The sequence below is a fragment of the Pan paniscus genome, chromosome 8, assembly GCF_029289425.2.
Source record: "Pan paniscus chromosome 8, NHGRI_mPanPan1-v2.0_pri, whole genome shotgun sequence".
Classification (NCBI taxonomy): domain Eukaryota; kingdom Metazoa; phylum Chordata; class Mammalia; order Primates; family Hominidae; genus Pan; species Pan paniscus.
Genome location: NC_073257.2, coordinates 43,537,481 through 43,559,569, shown reverse-complemented (window position 1 = coordinate 43,559,569; position 22,089 = coordinate 43,537,481). Strand labels below are relative to the sequence as shown.

Here is a 22,089-nt window from a genome sequence, read left to right as displayed (position 1 = left end):
TAATTTTAAAAATTTCCCCCTTCACACACACAAAACCCAGGCCCATATGTCCTCACTGTGAATTCTACCAAAAATTTAGAAAAGAACTAATACCAATCCTTTACAAACTTCTCCAAAAAATACAAGAGGAGAGAATACTTCCTGACTGATTCTGTGAGGCCAGTGTATTACCATGATAAAAATGGACAAGACAACAACAACACAAGAAAACTATAGACCAGTATCTTTGGTCTATAGTTCTGATGTAAAAATTCTTGGCCAGGTGTGGTGGCTCACAGCTGTAATCCCAGCACTTTGGGAGGCTAAGGCAGGTGGGTCACCTGAGTTCAGGAGTTTGAGGCCAGCCTAGCCACCATGGTGAAACCGCATCTCTACTAAAAATACAAAAATTAGCTGGGCGTGGTGGCGAATGCCTGTGATCCCAGCTACTCTGGAGGCTGAGGCAGGTGAATAGCTTGAACCCAGGAGACGGAGGTTGCAGTGAGCCAAAATTACACCATTGCACTCCAGCCTGGGCGACAAGAGCAAGACTGTGTCTTAAACTAACAAAGAAAAATTCTCAACAAAATACTGGAAAATTAAATCTAGTGACATATGAAAAGCATAGAAACCAAGACCAAATGGGATATATGTAAGGAATGCAAGATTGGTTTGACATATGAAAAATCAGTGTTGACACCACATTAATAGAATAGAGAACAGAAGTCACATGATAATAGACACAGAAAAAGCACTTGACAAAATCTAAGTCCCTTTTATCATACAAACACTGAACAAACTAGGAATAGAAGGGAACTTCCTCACCCTGATAAAGAGAATCTACAAAAACTACACAGCTAACATCATACTTAATGGTGAAAAACTGAAAGTGTGCCCTCTAAGATCAGGAACAAGACAAGACTGAGTTATCTTACTGTTTCTATTTAACTTTGTACTGGAGGTTCTAAGCAGGACAGTTAGGTAAGAAAAAGAAAAGCATCCAGATTGGAAAGCCAGAAGAAAAACGTTCTCTATTTGTAGATGACATCTTGTATGTAAAAAAATCTTAAGGAATCCACTAAAAAATTCTTAGAACTAATTAATGAATTCAGCAAGGTTGAAAGATACAAGATCAATATAAAGATCAATTGTATTTATATACACTACCAAGGAACAATCTGGAAATTGAGAAATAAAACTGAGAAATTAAGAAAACAATGACGTTGGCAGTAGCATTAAACAGAATATGCAGGAATAAATATTTACAAATAAGCAAAAGAAGTGCAAGACTTGCACACCAAAAACTACAAAATATTGTTGTGAAAAATTAAATACCTAAATAAGTGGAAAGACATCTGTGTCTTTGAATTAGAACACTCACATTGTTAAGATAGTAATACACCCCAAATTGTTCTAGTTTCAATGCAGTCTCTATGAAAATTTCAGCTGCCCCTTTTGTAGAAATTGACAAGCTGACCCTAAAATTAATATGGAAATACAAGGAATCCATAATAGCCAAAATAGTATTGAAAAAGAAAAGCAAAGTTTGAAAACTCCCCATTCTCAATTTCAAGACTTACTACAAAGCTATAATAAATAACAGTGCGGTAGTGGCATAAGGATAGGCATACAGATCAATGGAATAGAATTAAGGGTCTAAAAATAAACTGTTACATCTATGGTACACTGATAATCAACAAGGGTACCAAGAATTATCCAATAGTCTTTTCAGCCAGTAGTCTTGGGACAAGTGGATATCCTCACACAATATATAAAAATTAATTCAAAATGGATCAAAGACCTAAATGTAAGAGATAAAAACAATATGAAACTCTTAGAGGAAAACATAGACTGAAAGCTTTATAACCTTGTGATAGGCAGTGGTTTCTTAGATTGATACCAAGAGTATAAACAACAAAAGAAAACTATGTAAGATGGACTACACTAAAATTAAAAACTTTTGTACTTCAAAGGATACCATCAAGAAAGTGAAAAGACAGCCCACAAAATGGGAGAAAATATTTGCAAATCTTATATCTGATAAAGAACCTGCGTCCAACATATATAAAGAACTCTTACAACTCAACAATAAAAATAACCCAATTAAAACTGGTCAAAGAAATTGAATAGACATTTTTCCAAAGAAGATCTGCAAATTGCCAGTGAGCACATGAAAAGATGCGCAACGTCGTTAGTTATCAGGGAATAGCCACAATGAGATACTGCTTCATGCCTCGTGGGATGGCTATAATTTAAATATGGACAAAAACAAGTATTAGTGAGGATTTGTTGACATTGGAAACCCTATACATTACTGGTGGGGATGTAAATGGAAAATTTGTTTGGAAAACAATCTGGAAAATCCTCAAAAGGTTAAACATAGAGTTACCCTAAGACACAGCCAGTATTTATATTGTAAACCTCTTCCATTCCTATGTGTAACACTGTAAAGGGGTAAATGTTACAGTATGTGAAGTATATCACAAATAGCTCCTCCTAGATGGTCTGTTACTGTGCCAAATTCTTAGGGTACCATATGAACACAAAGGGGTGTGAACCCTACCCTCTAGAGCTTCTTGTCTGTTAGGAGTATGAGGCATTACAATTGTGGTAAGTACCATCAGGGAAAGATACAGGGGCCACTAAGATTATTAACAGGGATATCTGAACCTAGGTCAGGGACAGTTCTCTTAAGGAGGTGATTTTCCTTTGCGACCCGAAGGATGAATGCAAGTTATCAAGGCAAAAAGGGCATAAGATAAGAGGGATTACAGGAAATGGGGGGCCAACATGTGTAAAGACTCTGTTGAGAGAGTCACGGGGTGTTCAGGAAATGGAAGGAAGGTCAGTGTGAATGAGACAAAGAAAGTGAGGGGGTGAGGAGTGCAGGGTGCGTCCGAGAAGAAGGTCCAGACCAGTGTGTGGACAACCTCATCAATGTGTTATGGCTTTGAAAGGTTTTCAGTCTGGGGTGACACATTCTAATTTGTCTTTTGAAAACATCACTCTGGCTGTGTCAGTTAGAAAAGGGGCAGAAGTGGAAGTGGGAGGGACCAGTGAAGAGTACTCATGGTCTAGGCAGGGACTGATAGAGCAACTTGCACCAGACAGTTGGCAGTGGAGATTAGGAAAAGGGGACATATCTGAGGGCTTTTTGCAAGATAAAATTGATACTATTTGGTGGAAGCCAAGATAGGGGAGGTAAGGGAGAGAGGTGTAAGGCATGGTTCCCAGACATTGGACTTTGGAAAGTGAATGAGTTGGAGGGCTGTTTCTAAGCCAGAGATTTTCCTTCATGATAAACTTTGTTATGAACAACTTCAAGTAACATGAATGGATTTCGTTCTGTTGATAAGTATCTCTTTCTTACCAAGGCAGTCACATATAATACAGAATTATGTGATTTGCTGATAGCAAATATTTGGGGAGAGTACAAATTTTGGAAAATTAGACAATGTTTTTTATTTGCCAGATGAATTTTGCTCTGAGAGTCTCTGTTGTTCTAGTCTGTCTCCTGTGTCTTTTTTTTTTTTTTTTTTAACTGTGGCATGAATTGTTTTCAATTTGTTGTGCTGTTACTAAAGTTCTGAGGGCTGCAGTTAAAACATTCCAATTTCTCCTTTCCATCTTTATTGATTCTCAAGATTTTGCACAGAAAACTCTTTGGGGGCTAGAACAGCAGTAATTGCATCACACTGTTTTCAAGAATTCAAGTTTCAAAAGCAAATCATTAAAAAAAAAATACAGTTCCTGATTTGAGTTAGATACAGGGACAAAAAAGTAGCACATACTTGAAGGTTACATGGTCTACAAATGTTGGCTATATTTTCCTTGGGAGAGTAGTTCTGTTGATATATATTTTTTAAATACTCAAAAGGCTCAACCTCAAGCAGGAATAAACACAAGCAAAAGTCCCGTGTCTTCTTATAATGTGTTTGGCCTTGCTGATCCTCCCCCAGTGCTGTAGAGATCATCTGTCATGTGAGCGTCTTCATTTTTAGGTAAGTAATGAAAGTAGACTCTGAAATAATTTTCTGGCAAGTAACTCCCTTCCAATGAGAAATATCTGGACTGAATGTAGTTTTAGAAATTTCTTATTTCCTTGGCCAGCCAAAGTCTTAAAATGCCAAGTTCTTTGGGGATGCTTTTATTCTCCAGTTATGTAGAAGTGATGGTGTTTTCTTATAACTTCTAAAAGCTGAGAGGTGACAGTGTGCTGGCAACCCTCGCTCGCTCTCGGTGCCTCCTCGGCCTTGGCATCCATTCTGGCTGTGCTTGAGGAGTCCTTCAGCCTGCCGCTGCACCGTGGGAGCCCTTCTCTGGGCTGGCTGAGTCTGGAGCCGGCTCCCTTGGCTTGCGGGGAGGTGTGGAGGGAGAGGCACGGGCAGAACCGGGGCTGCATGCAGCGCTTGTGGGCCAGCTAGAGTTCCGGGTGGGCGTGGGCTTGGCGGGCCCCGCACTGGGAGCGGCTGCCTGGCCGGCCCTGCCGGCCCAGGCAGTGAGGGGATTAGGACCTGGGCCAGCAGCTGCGGAGGGTGCATCCGGTCCCCCAGCAGTGCTGGCCCACTGGCGCTGCGCTCGATTTCTCCCCGGTCCTTAGCTGCCTCCCCGCAGGGAAGGCCTACCTGCAGCCCGACATGCCTGAGTCTCCCCGCTCTGCCATGGGCTCCTGCACCACCTGAGCCTCCCCGAGGAGCGCCACCCGCTGCTGCACGGCACCTGGTCCCATCTACCACCCAAGGGCTGAGGAGTGCGGGCGCACTGTGGGACTGGCAGGCAGCTCCACCTGCGGCCCGGTGGGAGATCCACTGGGTGAGGCCAGCTGGGCTCCTGAGTCTAGTGGGGACTTGGAAAACCTTTGTGTCTAGCTAAGGGATTGTGAGTGCACCAGTCAGCACTCTGTGTCTAGCTCAAGGTTTAGTAAATGCACCAGTCAGTGCTCTGTGTCTAGCTAATCTGGTGGGGACTTGGAGAATCTTTATGTCTAGTTAAGGGATTGTGAATGCACCAATTGGCACTCTGTATCTAGCTCAAGGTTTGTAAATGCACGAATCAGCACTCTATGTCTAGCTCAAGTTTTGTAAATACACCAATCGACACTCTGTATCTAGGTAATCTAGTGGGGACATGGAGAATTTTTGTGTCTAGCTCAGGGATTGTAAACACACCAATCAGCACCCTGTCAAAATGGACCAATCAGCTCTCTGTGAAACAGACCAATCAGCTCTCTGTAAAATGGACCAATCAGCAGGATGTAGGTGGGGCCAGATAAGAGAATAAAAGCAGGCTGCCGGTCCCAGCCGTGGCAACCCTCTCAGGTAGCCTTCCACACTGTGGAAGCTTTGTTCTTTCGCTCTATGCAATAAATCTTGCTGCTGCCCACTCTTTGGATCCACACTGCCTTTATGAGCTGTAACACTCACTGCGAAGGTCTGCAGCTTCACTCCTAAAGCCAGCCAGATCACGAACCCACCAGGAGAAACTAACAACTCCAGACGCGCCACCTTAAGAGCTGTAACACTCACAGCGAAAGTCTGTAGCTTCACTCCTGAGCCAGCAAGACCATGAACCCACCAGAAAGAAGAAACTCTGAACACATCTGAACATCAGAAGGAACAAACTCCAGACACACCGCCTTTAAGAACTGTAACACTCACCGTGAGGGTCCGCGGCTTCATTCTTGAAGTCAGTGAGACCAAGAACCCACCAATTGCGGACACATTTTGGCGACCACGAAGGGACCATCGCCTATCGCCAAGCGGTGAGACTATCGCCGAGCGGTGAGACCATTGCCTATTGCCAAGCGATGAGACAATTGCCTATCGCCAAGCAGTGAGTACCATCAGACCCCTTTTGGTTGCTGTTCTGTCCTATTTTTCCTTAGAATTCGGGGGCCAAATACCGGGCACCTGTCGGCCAGTTAAAAGTGACTAGCGTGGCCCCCGGACTAAAGACAGAGGTGTCAGGCTTTCTGGGAAAGGGCTAGCTAACAACCCCCGACTCAGCAGAACATCAGAAGGAACAAACTCCGGACGTGCCGCCTTTAAGAACTGTAACACTCAGCGCGAGGGTCCGCGGCTTCGTTCTTGAAGTCAGTGAGACCAAGAACCCACCAATTCCGGACACAAAGCCACATTGGCAACTTAATGCTACACTGAAATAAATTTTAATTTATACCCTAAAATCGTTTTCATATGATCCCTGAAGAGTTCCACTTGCATTTAGGATGCCAGCACACAGAACCAACTGACCGCTAAAGATCTCATGGGAAAGAGTGTGCAAATGGGTTGTGATTTCAGTTACAACTGTTATAAGAAAGGCGACTTCCTGATTATTAGTGTTTATTGCTAATGTATCAGTAATGCACAAATATTATAAATCTGCAAATACCAAACAGCAAAGCTAGAGGCAAATTTGTATTAGGAGAATCAGGACAGTCATTTAGAGAAAATCATAGTGAACTGCCTTTTGCATTTTTCTCCTGGGGTATTTTTACTAACATTTGTTCTCCTGAACCAGCACACACAGGAAGGAATCAGGGATTACTGTTCCTAATTTTTCACTGAGAATACTGATGCTCGCATCTATTTGAATCAAGTTTCCATTTTTCTTACTGCAGTATAGGCCATTTAAAAATTAGCTTTTTATTATTGATGAGCATTAACTATCATTATTTTCCATGTGTACTTACCTTCTGTTGTGCATTTTAATTTCTGAGGATACTGAGGGCAGAACCCAGTACGTGTCTTCAAACCTCAGCTCCACATTTTACTAGCTGGGTGAGCGTAAATAAGTTACTTAATCTCTCTCTGCTTGAATTTCCTTGTATGTAAAATGGGGATCATAAAATATCCATCCCAAGGCTGTGATGAGAATTAAAGAAATTAGCGTATACTTAATGCTTAGAACACTGTTTGGAGCCATAGTAATCTCAAAATAAATGTTAGTTGCTGCTGCTGTTGTACCAATAAAATAGCTCTCTAACTCCCACCTGCTAATTAAGAGGTTAATTCAGTTATGGTTATTGGTGGTGGTGGTGTTCTTTGTTATTTGGGCTATTTTGGTGGAGTGAGGTCAAGTTTACATAGCTAGTAAGTGGTATAAACCAGGTTTACTAAGTCATTGGTTTAGAGTAGGGATTAGCAAACCAAATTGGGCCTGGTTTTGTGTGGCCTGCAAGCTAAGAATGATTTTTATATTTCTAAATTGTTGAAAAAAACAAAGGATGATATTTTGTGATCAATGAAAATGATATAAAATTTTGTTTCAGTATCCATACATAGTTTTTATTGGAACTTTGTAAATAATCTTATATATTGCTTGTAGCTGTTTTCTTACTACACTAGTAGAATAGAGTAGTTATGACACAGATGGTAGGGTCCACAAAACTGAAAATATTTACCATGTAACCCTTTACAGAAAAAGTTTTCCAGCACCTGCTTTGTGAAGTTATCAGTTATGTCGATTAGAGTGAATGCCTACTTTTTATACTGCCCTACTTTGACAAAAGATGGTTGCATAAGAAAGTATATAATTTTAATTAGCTATCCTTGTGGCCAGAAAACTTTGGTTTGTTTTGTTTTGTTTTCAAAAGGATAATTTTCTACGTTGGTTAAAATTTTCTTGAAACTCGCATACAAGTTCAGGAGTAGAGTTAATTAAACTCTAGTAGATTGTGTAAGTATATACATGCCAAAAACTATACATATTCACTAGAGTATTAAGATTTGGATTAGTCTAAGAGTTGTCAAAACAAAAGTCTGACTCTGTGTGCCCTGTGTGTGGGGGGGTGGGGAGGAGGTTCAGTACGTTTGCTATTCTGTATTTCTTTTTTAAAAGATTATTGAAATATAAGGAATTCTGAAACAGCCTGTTAATAAGGTGCATTTTTCAATGATAATATACCTTAAGAGTATAGTATTATAATCCCATTTTGGAAGTTACTTGTGGTTATTTCTTTAAAGCCTTTGTTTTTGTGACTGAAAGCCTGATACTTATAAGGTGGCCAAACTCTGGAGGCTTTTAGCAGTTGTACTTGGAGAGCATGTGCTTTAATTTTGTCACACGAATCATTTAGGCAAATAACCTTTTCTTCTATCTATGTGCTGTTTCTAAGTATGATGTGGATCTTTCTTCTTTGGTTAGTTATATAATCTTTATTTAGCATCTTCTTTCCCCTTGAATATCTGCAAAATCTTGTAACTCCTTTTTTTTAAGGTTTATACCATTCAAAGTTAATTCATCAAATATTTTTGAAAGACTTTGTCCAAGGTCCTGAAGCTAAGAATGTGACAGACTTGCACCCTGCCCCTGTAGAGTTTTGAGTCTGGTGAGGAAGATAGATGTGAAGTTAATGTAAGTTTGGTCAGTGTTGGGAAAGGAGAATTAAATTGTGCAAAGAAAAGATAGAATAACGGGACCTTAACTAATCTGAAGAAGGTGGAGAATATTCTTTGGATTTTTAAAAAAATTTGTGATGATTTTGAAGATCCATCCTTAACTAAAGATCTGTTACTAAGTTGAAATTATTTTGAGTTTAGAAAAAGTATTGAATGAGAATTATAGGAAATTACATATGGTGTCCCTCTTATTGATACAGGTGCAATCTACTAAATTGCTATACTGGATGATGGATGATTGATGGATGGACTTTACACATTTGATTTTGCCAGGAAATTATATATTGAGTGTAATGGTCACCATGAAATTGGAATGCGGAAAATACCAAAAGTGAAAAAAAAAACTACTTGAAAATCAAAATATCTGTTCTTCTTAAACAGAAATATATTTTTAAAGTGGAATCTAGGCGTTTTCCCCCCTTTTAGAACGGTTATGATTTTTAGTATAAAAATAGATGGTTATGTAGTTATGAATGTATTATATAAATATATACAATATAGTTATATACGTGTGTGTATATGCACACACATACATGTATTATACCCAATTAAAGGTGGAAGTGCCACCAAGTCAAGCCCCAAAAGTAACCACTGTTGATAATTTGATGTTTCTCTGTGAGAATACAACTTTTTTTTCCTTTAAGGGCAAAGGAGATCAGAATATACCTACTGTTTCACAGCTTGCTTCACTTAAGATGATGTTATGGACATCTTTCCCTGGCAGTGTTGATTGAGAACCACCTCTTTCCCTAGATCTACTTTATTCTTGTTGTTCTCATTGTTGATACTGCTGTTTTAAGTTGTATTCTGTAAGGTAGAACATTCAAAAGGTTACAAAAAAGTATACATAGAAAGTCATTTTTCTTTCCAATTCTTCCTTTTCCAGAGGCTACCACCCTTAGCAATTTCTTACCTCTTGAAATCATCCTGTTACTATTATATGCCTTTACTTAGACTAAAGTTAACCCCCCAAACTAATCATTCACGAGGAAACCAAATGCTTAGTGAATTTACAGCAGCAACCAATTGATTTTGTAATATTATATTTAATATTGTATTTAATTGTATTTAAGATTGTATACCAAAATGGTAACAGATTTCCCATTTGTTGTATTTCAGTTTCAAGTTTAATGCTGTGTGATTGTTGTTAGAGGATGCAGTCTGGAGGTGAACAATCTCTGTCAGCAGTTTAGATCTTTCAAGTAACTGTTTCAGGAGCAACCCCACAAGGCCCTGTGTGCCCCAGAGCACTGCCCCCACATGTCCTCACCACTGTCTGCTTGTCTCACTGTCAGTGTTGTGAGTACAGACCCAGGTCTTCAAGACCCCAGGAGGAAATGACCTTGCTGCTTTAATCTGAAAGTTAATTTAGGGGTTTACAGCTCATCTCTGTGATGTCATATTTTCATCTGATGATTGTAATCTGGAACCACTGGGTTAACCTGCTGTTTTCAGGCCAACTTTGTTAATGCCAGAGCCTGGGGAGTGGAGGTGGCTGGGTGGTGATAGATTTAAGGGAGGTCAGGAATCTCCTCTGCTGGGACCAATCTGGAGCTGAGAAGATGTTATTTGTTGAAGCATTTGCTCTATAGCACTGGATCTTTTGTCAGCTGCTAATACTAAGATGGCCTTCTGAACAAGATTATCTGAAACTCCCTGCCTTTCTAATAAACTCACCAGAGAACATGGGGTGATAGTATTGGGGGGAATATAGAAAGAAGTTAACCAGATCCAATCTTCAGAGTGGCTGTGTTGATATCCTATGGCCTGAAGAGCCCTAGGCTAGTACTTCCCTTTTTATAGGCAGTATTTACTTTTGTATAAAATATGTTCCTCAAAAAACTACCCAGATATACAGTGTGTAGAAGTAAAACAAACAAAAAGACATATGCTAAGAAGATATTCCTTTACCAGAGTACTAGTAAAACATTATACAATTCAAAAAGAATATGTCATTCTTTCTGACATAGATATATGTCTAGTATAAATATTGTATACTTTGTAAATATTCTTTAGTTTTATCATTTTTCTTTACAGTTGAGCACATGCCTGGCTTAAGTCAAGTATGCTTCCAGTAAAAGTTAAAAGACTTGCCACATAAAACACCCTGAGTGATTGCCATTTTTGCCTAAACTTAATATTGTTTACAAGGCCTATGCTTCATATCAGTACTATGATCACATTTACTTTTTTTATTGTGGTAAAAAGCACATAACTTAAAATTTACCTTCTTAACCCTTTTTAAGTGTACATTTCAGTAGTGTTAATTACATTCACATTGTCGTGCAGCCAAACTCTAGAATTTTTCATCTTGTAAAACTGGAACCGTATACCCATCAAACAACTCCCAATTTCTCCCTGGTTTCTTCTCTTCCGGCCTCCCCTCCTCCCCACAACCCCGTATCCCCCAGAAACCACTATTCTGCTGTCTATCTTTGAATTTAATTACTCTAGATACCTGATAGATATGGAATCATACAATGTTTGCCCTTTTCTGACTGGCTTATTTCATTTAACATAGTCTCCTCAAGGTTCATGCATATTATAGCATGTGTCAGAATTTCCTTTCTTTTTAAAGTTGAATAATCCATTGTATGTATATATCACATTTTGTTGATCCATCTATCTGTCAATGGGCAGTTGAGTTGTTTCACTTCTTGGCTACTATGATAAGTGCTGCTATGAACATGGATGTGCATATATCTCTTTGAGATCTTGCTTTCAGTTTTATGTTTGTTTTTTTGTTTTTTGTTTTTTTTGAGATGGAGTCTCACTCAGTTGCCCAGGCTGGAGTGCCGTGGCGTGGTCTCGGCTCACTGCAAGCTCCGCCTCCCAGGTTCATGCCATTCTCCTGCCTCAGCCTCCCAAGTATCTGGGACTACAGGCGCCCGTCACTATGCCCAGCTAATTTTTTTGTATTTTTAGTAGAGATGGGGTTTCACCGTGTTAGCCAGGATGGTCTTGATCTGACATCATGATGTGCCCGTCTCGGCCTCCCAAAGTACTGGGATTACAGGCGTGAGGCACCGTGCCTGGCCTCAGTTCTTTTTGACATTCACACAGATGTGGAATTGCTAGACCATATGGTAATTCTATTTTTAATTTTTTGAGGTACTGCTATACAGTATTCCATAGTTTCTGCACCATTTTACATTTCCAATGGTAAATAAGAGTTTCAATTCCTCCATATCCTCACCAACATTTGTTATTTTCTCAGTTTTGTTTTTTAAATAGTTGCCATCCTAATGAGTGTGAGGTGATATTTCATTGTGGTTTTGATTTGCATTTTTCTAATTAGTGATGTTGTACATCTTTTAATATGCTTGTTGGCCATTTGTACATCATCTTTAGAGAAATGTCTATACAAATCCTTTGCTCTGTTTAAGTTGGGTTATTTGGGTTTTGTTGAGTCATAGGAGTTCTTTATATATTCTGGATATTAATCCCTTATCAGATAATTATTTGCAAATATTTTCTTTCATTCTATAAGTTGCCTTTTCACTCTGTTGATTGTATCTGTTGATACATGGAAGTTTTAAATTTTGGTATAGTCCAGTTTATCTATTTTTACCTTTGCTGCCTATGTTTTTGGTGTCATCTCAGTCACATTTACTTCCCATCTTTTCATCTCCAAACACCCAAACTAATTTTTCTAAAGAACAAAATGTAATGAAATATTTAAATAATTATAAAATAACTACTGCAAAGACAAAGATGACTACTCCTGAAAGTGAACTCTTGGCTAGCACCATCATGCCCTAACTCGAAGTGTTGCTTCATCCACTAATGTGAAAATGTACACATTTGGAGTACAAAATGCAGTTGGAGGAGTGGATCTAGAAATAGATTGTGGGGACATGGGCAAATATAGAAAAACAAAGGAAGAGGAAAGCACACCTAGTTGTATCCTTTTAATTAGGATCCTTGAGTATCCACAAGTAAACTATTTAACAAATCCTTGCAAGAAAAAAATGGTCCTCTAGGGCCTTCTGCATTCTGATTTTTCTCATCTTTCCTATGTGTTAATGCCTCATAGTCCGCTAACACCTCTAAACAGAGACCAGTTAGAAATTTTTGTTGTAAGGTTAACTTTCAAATTTAGAGAAATAAAGATGCTCTTCAAATATTTAACTTTATCCCAACCTAAATTTTAATAAACTATTGAAGTTGACTAGCAACATGGCCATTTATACCAATTAGTAGTTATAGACTATCAAGACTATCAGCCGTGCACACAAAAGTACTATAAGCATCTTTTCTAACTGCAAGAGTGTATGAACCAGTGCTTGAATGGTTTTCTGAGATATTTAAAGAAACTGGAATTTAAGTGATTTTTTTTTTCAAATGCTATTTCTCCTTATATAATAATGTTGCCATTGTTCCTTTTTTCTTCCTACTTTTTCTTTCTTTTGTGATTGCTACTTACTCATCTTTCTCTTGATCGTTAGTCCTACACAGATGTTGATAGTTCTCCTTGCCTAATTTTTCTTCCCCACCCACCCAGACTCATTATTCACTGTCCTCAGCCCTGATCGCTGTCCTCCAGCATTTACAAGGATTAAAATGAGCCTGCCAGAGTCTGTGTGGCTATGATTCTCGTTTCAGGGCACTAGAGGACACACACATTAATATTTCCCAGGTGCTGGGTCGGCGGCTTCCTCTCCCACCTGGTGCTCAGGCCAGGTGTTGGTAAGATGGTAGGAACCTGAACTGGCATGAAATTATTAAGCCTAGATGTTGCCTCTGGACCGTCTAGTCCTCCAAACACCCGAAGCAGTTTGATTCTTAAAAACTTACTCAGAAAAAGAAGCTACTGAGATATTTTCCCTTTTTATTTTCTTTTGGGTTTAAATAAATAGTAATGGTTATTCTACCCATGTGAAGTTTTTACTTCTTAAATAAACCCCTGTAACAAGTAGAGCATCTTCTGCAAAGAGAGTCCATGGATGCTTATTAATACATTAAATGTTCCAGTTAAGCTCTAGGTTAATGCAAATTCAAGTTTTTGAGTGGTTACTTTGTTCTAGTCCTCTGATGTACCATTTTGCTGTGTGCAACAGTACAGTATTATTTGAGTGGTTTTATTCATTATCAAAATGTACCAAAATAAATTTAGCTAGGGTCACAGTGTTTAATTTAATAGTATTACAATAATAACTACCATAATTAGTTTCAGATTTGCCTTCCTTCCCAGAGGATAAGACTTTTTTAGTTTTGAATGCGTTCTGAAGGTATGATAATGACAGCAAAATTAATGTCATGACCTTTCTAGCCTGTTTATAGTTTTTCCATGTTGTACCCTAAAGGATTTAGGGAGCAGTGTACATCTAAAATAAACCACTTAGTATGGACAAGTTAAAAATTGGGTTAATTAGGTTCACATATCCTCAGCTGGTAGCACCTCAGTCAAGACACCATTTCATCTTAGATAAAGGAGCATGATTTTTACACTATAAAATCATCTTAAAACTGTACCTGTAATGTTTTAAAAAGAAAAACATTTTAAAAGGCTACTTTTTCAAATATGTAACAGTGTTTTCTCTAATTATGTTATGTGGTTTGACTTTTTCAATTAGGAAATCAAGTTGTTTTCATTTTCATAGCAAGAAAATGTTGATACAAACTAATGTGTCATGCTGCATGAACACTAATGCTCACTTCCTTTTGGTGATATTGGGCAGCAGCACTGTCTCTTGCAACGGACTCCTTTTCCCATTTGTAGTTTGTTGGTGGGACTTCCCATAAACAATCACCCTTCTAAGTCCTGGAGATGGGAAACTTGGTTTTCATTGTTTATATATTTCAGTAAAATACAGTGTTTGCATATTCAACTAAAGTTGAGACAATTACATAGGCATGTTAGAATCCTTAAACGTTTTGAGTATTTGATTGAAAAATTCCTATGGCAATTTTTGCAAGTGATGGTTTTGAGGCACTTTCATGCGTTGTTAGATAAATCAGTGCAACTTCTTTGAAGGACAGTTTGGCAAAATCTAGAAAAATGTTAAGTCAACCCATAAATTTCTTACTGTGACTTCCTGCAGATAGACTTCCCACGTGTTAGCAAAGATGTACATGCAAGGGTGCACACTGTATGTAGCTTTGTAAGAGCAGAAGGCAAAGAACAATCTAATTGTCAACCAGTGGGTTAAAAAATAATGGTTCCACACAATCAAATACTATGCAGTCTTTAAAAAGAATGAAGATGCTTGATAAGTGCTGAGATAGCAAACTCTCAAAAATATATTAAGTGAAAAAAGAACAGCATGTATAATCTGCTTCAGTATGGAAATGTGGACAGGGGACAGAGCTTATTTCTATGTGTTAGTTTCTGTAAACATAAAACCATTTCTGAAAGGGTGCCCAGAAAGGTGCAAAGAGCTGTTGAGCCGTTGCCTCTGAGGAGGGGAATTGGGGGAATAGAATGAGAAGGAGACTTATTTTTCAATTTATTCTTTTTTTTTTAGTGCTTGAACTTTTTTTTTTGGACTGGTATTCATATTTTTAATCAATATACAAACAGAATGTTAAAAAAAAGTTTTTGAAGACTGTAGCAATGTAAATAAATGCTTAATATATAAATGCAATGGTCTTCCCTTATTTGTGGTTTCTCTTCTCATTTCAGTTACCTGAGATACAGTACAATAAGATAAGAGTTTTGATAGAGAGACCACATTCACATAACCTTTGTGTGTTGTTATATATGTGTTCACATTCACACATTATATGTTGTTATAATTGTTGTATTTTCTTATTAGTTATTGTTAATTTCTTCCTGTGCCTAATTTATAAATTAAACTTCATCATAGGTATGTATGTATAGGAAAAAATACAATATATATAGGGTTTGGTACTATCCACAGTTCTAGACATCCACTGGGGATCTTGGAATGTATCCCCAGCAAAAATGGTGGAAATGTGATCATTTCAAAAGCAGTGAATTAAATCCAAACTGATCAAAGCCCTGCTAGCCAGATTGATTGAGGAAAACAAAATAAAGAACAATTTCACAATACATGTCTATATTATGGAAGTGTAAATGACAGCCTCTTTACTTTATGGTTTTTATTTTGCTGCTAAGTATCAGTTATTAGCAAATAATGCAATTCTTTTTTGAAAAGCGTTCATCTTTGTTGTGTTCGTAACTTCACTGGCCTGAATGCCTTCTGAACATTCTGTTAGCATTGGAAATCCAGGCTAGAAATTCCAAGGATGTTCTGCTTGATGTAGAAAGAATCAAATCTTTTTCTTATATCTGTATCCTAGACATTTGAACAAATAAGAAAACAGACGATAGGCCTGTTTGTTAAAATTTGCCACAAACGTGAGTCTTTCTAGACTTAACTAAAATGCACTATGGCAGCATAGTCACTGTATTGTATTTATAGATAATATTGGAAATCAGTGTTTCCTAGGACTTGTTGTCTTTAGTTAGTGAAACTTAATATTGATATATCTGAAAGGCCCCTAAACCTGATGTTAGATAAATTCAAGAGACTAGGACAATTTTTACTTTTACATAAAATAAATTTGTTAAATTATTTTAAGAGTGCTGCAGTCCTTCTAAAAACAGAACCAAGCAATCTATACAAATCAAATAAACTTAATTATCTGTCACTTTTAGTTACGGAAAAGTTTATTAATGGCAGAAGTAATAAGACATTGCTTCAAATTTTAAAAATCACAGATGGAACACATTTTTAACACTGGGAGGTAAAGTTAAGGAATTTTTCCAGAAAGAGCAAAAATTAATAAATAGAAAGCAAAACATAATGAAGAGAAAAGCATAACCAGCCAGGGAAGCCCAACATTTCAATAATAGGAATTCAAGGGGGAAAAAAAGAGAGCAGAGCAAAGTAAATGAGGAAATCTTAGAAAAATAATTGAAGAAAATATCCCAGGAATTGAAATGCACAAATTTTCTGATTAAGAGGCCCCACCAAACACTTGGAAAGTGGAAGAAAATAGACTGAGACACTTCACTGTGAAGTTTATAAACATTGTTTCCACAGTAAAAGCAAATTATATACAAAGAACTACTCACAGTGGCTTTGGATTTCTTCACACCGACATTGGAAACCAGAATACAGTGGAATATTGCCTTTAATTTTCAACCTGGAATTGTGTACTCACAAAAATTATCCGACATTTTTATTGATGAGAGAGAAAGTAAATCTTCATCCTCCATTGTGGGACATCAGTTGATAATGCCTAAAATTGAACAATCAAGAAGTGAAATTATAAGCATGTTATTAACGATAATGGAGGTCTAAATGCTGGAAGAATCAACTCTAAGAATTGAGAGTGCATGTCTCTGAGGAAGAGGACATGATTGCATTTTCAAAATAATAAGCTGTGTAGAAATGTTGACTTGACTTGAATTTTTTTAGATTGCAAAGTAAAAATGGAAAGATTATTCTAGTTGCATCAGAGAGAATAGATTGGACTGGAGGCAGGAAGACAATTTAGGAGCTATTGTAATACAGGCAACAAGCAGTGAGGACCTGACCTAAGGCAGTAAAGGTGCCCATAGAGCAAAGACAATGGCTTTAGAAAATAGAGAAGGAGCACATTTGGAGGCAGGAGCTGCCTTGAGTTTGGAGGTAGCCATTTAGAGATATGTAGGAAGGAGAGAACATTTCACCCTGGAACCTGGGAATTAAAAATATAAATTTGCAACTGTAGTTAGAACCAGATGAGTTGGAAGAAAATGAATAGAAAACCTATGAAGGAAAAATAAGGATCTAGGCTAGAACATATTTTCCTAATAGATTTTTATTGAGGCAGAAAAATGCCCTCTTAAACTTTCTTAATCTACCAAGTTCAGTCATACGTGCAACACATGTTAAGGAACACAGGTGCCTGTATGTGCATGCATTTTATAACAGTCAATGATTAGATCATACAATTGGAAATAATGTTTTTTGGACTTCTAAGTATATTCTAGTACATTTTTTTTTTTGGAAATGCCAAAGATAATAAAACATTTCTTTTTAAAGAATTCTGGAGAACTTTATTAACATGTAATGTAATATGCTGTTTTTTGAGTAATTTTTTTACAAAGTATTTTCAGCATGCAGTATCCAGTTTAATCCTTTCTCCAGCAAAAAGAGTTAAGTATTTTATCTCAAACCTTCTATGAGCAGAAACTGAAATGGAAAAAAAGATTAAATGATTTGTCCAAGATCATACAGTAAGAAGTTTCAGTTAGAAATGTACATCTCCCCACTCAGTTCCCCAGGTTTTTAACTCATTGCATACCTGAGATTGGGCAGGAACATGATCCTGAAAATTAAGGGTGAGTCTAGTTCAATGACTGACATTCAGAAATATGTGTTGATGCCGGACACGGTGGCTCACACCTATAATCCTAGCACTTCGGGAGGCCAAGGTGGGCAGATCACTTTAGGTCAGGAGTTCAAGACCAGCCTGGCCAACATGGTGAAACCCCATCTCTACTAAAAACACAAACATGAGCCGCATGTGGTGGCACACGCCTGTAATCCCAGCTACTGGGGAGGCTGAGACAGGAGAATCACTTGAATTCGGGAGGTGGAGGTTGCAGTGAGCCAAGATGGTGCCACTGTACTCCATCCAGGGTGACAGAGTGAGACTCAGGAGACGAGAGAAGAGAGGAGGGAAGAGGGGAGGGTAGTATTTTTTAATCAAACCGGTTAACAGCATGCAGCCATTTAGGGAAGGAAGATGATTGCCAAACATTGATACATTGTATTAATGCAAATATCAATATAAGCATTAAGAATTTACTATGTGGATTAAAATTTATTCTGTAGATTAAGTTTTAGCTCCTCTAAAGCTTAAGTAACATTTTGAGAATTTTGTTTTTATTTGTTTCTGAAATAGGACAGATTGAGATAAGAATAAGCATTACAGTTGAGCCAATGAAGAATACTGTTATTACAATTGAGCAAATGATGAGTACTATTATTAGTCAGGATTTATGTACTATTAGCTTCTATTAGATATTATTGTATATATATATGTGTGCATGTTAGATGCTGACAAGGTTGCAGAGAAAAGGAAATGGCTTATACACTGTTGGTGGGAGTATAAATTAGTTTGGTCACTGTGGAAAGCAGTGTGGTGATTCCTCAAAGACCTAAAAATAGAACTACAATTGGACCCAGCAATCCCATCACTGGGTATACACCCAAAGGAATATAAATAATTTTACTGCAAAGGCATATGCAGACATATGTTCATTGCAGCACTATTCACAATAGCAAAGACACAGAATCAACCTAAAATGCCCATCAGTGGTGGACTGGATAAAGAAATTGTGGTACATATACACCATGGAATATGATGCAGCCATAAAAAAGAATGAGATCATGCCCTTTATAGGAACATGGATGGAGCTGGAGGCCATCATCCTTAGCAAACTAATGCAGGAACAGCAAACCAAATACTGCATGTTCTCACTTATAAGTGGGAGCTAAATGATGAGAACACGTGGACACAAAGAAGGGAACAACAGACCCTGGGGCCTACTTGAGGGTAGAGGGTGGGAGGAGGGAGAGGAGCAGAAAAAATAACTATTGGGTATTAGGTTTAGTACCTGGGTAACAAAATAATCTGTACAGCAGACTCCCATGACGTGAGTTTACCTATATATCAAACTCGCACATGTACTCCTGAACCTAAAATAAAAGCTAAATGTGCGTGTGTGTGTGTGTGTGTGTGTGTGTGTGTATGTTTATAATATTATATAACTAAAGTGGGCCTGAAGGTATTTGGGTTCTCTTGCTCTTGAGAAACATAAATTCCATCATTGCTTAGAAGAGGTAGTTTTTTCAAATAAATGAAATATAGTACAACCACTATGGAGAACAAGCAATTGCTTCTAAAGTTAAGTGGTCCGTGCTTAATAGACCACTTAATAATTCCACTCCCAGGTTTTTACCCAAGAGATATTAAAACATTTATCTATACAAAAACTTGGACACACACATTTATATTTATATTAATTCATGATAACCAAAAACTGGCAGCAACTCAAATGCATATCAGTTAATGGATTAAAAATTGTGTTATATTCATATAATGGAATATGATTCAGCAACAGAAAGGAATGGTCTACTGATACACATAATAAGTGAATAGTTACTGTCTGATGTATATGAAATGACAAGAAATTCTAGGACAAGCAAAACTAATTTATAGTGACAGAAAACATCAGTGATTGCCTGGGGCCATAGGTGAGGGTGGAAATTTATTACAGAAGAGCACAAGGGGACTTTTGAGATGATATTATATATTTTCAATAGGGTGATTGTTTTAAAATGTACTTGGGTTTGTTTTAGTCAGGTATGGTAAAGTGACAGGAGACAACTGCCTTTGAAAGAGGAGTTTAGGCCGGGTGCGGTGGCTCACGCCTGCAATCCCAGCACTTTGGGAGGCCGAGATGGGCGGATCAGGAGGTCAGGAGTTCGAGACCAGCCTGGCCAACATGGTGAAACCCCGTCTCTACTAAAAATACAAAAAATTAGCTGGACGTGATGGCTGGCATCTGTAATCCCAGCTACTCAGGAGCCTGAGGCAGGAGAATCGCTTGAACCCGGGAGCCGGAGGAGGAATCTGGGCTGGAGTACAGTGAGCGGAGACCTCACCACTGCACTCCAGCCCGGGCAACAGTGTGAGACTCCGTCTCAAAAAAAAAAAGAGTTTATTACTTACAGTCCCTTAGAGGAGGGGGCACAGCATACCATTCAAAGCCACAGGGAGAAGCACCTGGGTCAGTCAGGAGGCAGAAGGAGCCAGGGGAAAGCATGGCCCAGAGCCTTTGTTGTAGTTTCCCCAGGAAAGACAAGGTAGGATATGAAAAGCTGTTTAACATTGGCTAGCCTGAATAATTTCAGTGGTCCCTGGCCTATAAGGTAGTCCATATCACTCCAGTGATTTAGGCTGGAGAAATATTGGCTTTGTGTGTTAGTTAGATAAAGGATGTGATTGAGGATATGGGCTTTGGATTGGTTGGTTTGCGTATGAAAGACACGCTCACAGGGGAGTCATTTGCAATATATAGGAATTAGCTAGCCCTGGAAGGGGCAGTATCTTCCCCTCTCTAGCAAGTCCTCTAAGATGTCAAATCATCATAAAATTTAACAAAAAGCCATGATTAATACAGTGATCACTGTAAAGGTATATACATTTGTCAAAGCTCATCTTAAAGTGGGGTGCATTTTGTTGAATGTAAATTATCCTTCAATAATGTTACTTTAAAAGTAAAAAAACAAAAAAAGTTAATGAAATGGACCAACAGTCCCTGATGTACCTTAGTTCAACTCAAGATTTTTCAACTTTACAATGGTGCGAAAGCCATGTGCATTCAGTAGAAACTGTACTTTGACTAGCCATACAGCCATTCTGTTTATCACTTTTAGTACAGTATTCAATAAATTACATGAGATATTCAACACTTTATTATAAAACAGGCTTTGTGTTAGATGATTTTGCCTAACTATAGGCTAATTTAAATATTCTGAGCATGTTTAAGGTAGGCTAAGTTACGACGTTTGGTAGGTTAGGTGTATTCAACACATTTTTGAATTATGCTATTTTCAAGACTTAGGATGGGTTTATCAGTATATAGCCCCATCATAAGTTGAAGGGGCATCTGTAAATGGGTACATGAAATTACTTAAAACAAGCCAGGAAAATTCATCCTCAAGTGCATTAAAAATTTTCAAACAACACCTAAGTATATAAAGGCAAAGAGCAGCATTGCATACTTAAGAATTACAAGTTCATCCAGGCAGTTCCTATTTTTCTTCCATGTGTCATAACCATTTTCATGTTATGGCAAAAGAAAAAGGTGGCATTTTCAGTTATACGGTGTCTGAGTTTATACAACATTTTGGAGTTCTTTCCTGTCATATTCCTAAGGAATACTAATGTGTATTTATTTTGATAGTTAACAATAAAAGGCTTCACTCAGCTTCTTCAGGTTTTTCAGTGATGAAGTTATATAGCATCCAGTCCATAGTTGAGTATCAGTAATCATGAGAAAGCTCTTTCTTATATCCAGTTGAAATTTGCCTCCTTGTAACTTTGTCTTCCTTACTGGTCCTAGTCCTGTCCACTGGAGTTACGTAGGATTCCTCTAATCCTGCTTCTAAAATAACAGTTCTTCAGGTATTTGAAGATGGCTAGCATCTCCCCTTGAATTTTTTTATTTCCCAGGTTCGTTCCTTTCCCAGCTTTTTTTAAAACTCACTTTTCCCTATTACTTTGTACTTGCCATTCTTTGTTTTACTGACTTTCCTTTATTTTTAATAGTTGCACAGAGACATTCTACATTGATTTCCATCAGAACACCCTTGTCTATATTTACATGTATGCATGGGAAAGGGATGAGGGGCAGAGGGAGAGGGAGAAGCTGCACTCAGGAGAGCATGAGGAGTGTATATATGGAAATGACACACACCTTGGGAATGAATTCTGGCCCATCTGAGTGACCTTGAGCAAGTTGCTTAATTTTCCTTGAGCACCTCAGTTTCTTAACTTGATGATAACAGTGCAGATCCTCATATGTGGATGAGGTATTTGTGAATTACCTAGTGGTAGGTCTAGCACATAGTAGCATTTGTTGCAAAAGAGCTACAGTGTAGAATACAATCTAGGTGAAGCTGTCATCCATGGCTTCGCTGACTGGTTCTAGGCTGAAAATAAGATCTTGTGTGATTATCAA

At 38.0% G+C, this 22,089-nt stretch overlaps 1 protein-coding gene across 9 annotated transcripts in view; it reads left to right on the top strand.

Moving 5' to 3' along the window:
• ZNF438 (zinc finger protein 438) overlaps positions 1-22,089 on the top strand; it is a 190,844-nt gene that overhangs the window by 128,097 nt on the left and 40,658 nt on the right. Inside the window, exon 6 of one of the 9 annotated variants that reach the window (XM_063607307.1) lies at positions 3,857-3,980. The exons of the other annotated variants lie outside the window; for them this stretch is intronic. The gene's annotated coding sequence lies outside the window, so the exon portion shown is untranslated. The remainder of the gene's footprint in view (positions 1-3,856; positions 3,981-22,089) is intronic. 9 annotated transcript variants of the gene reach the window in all.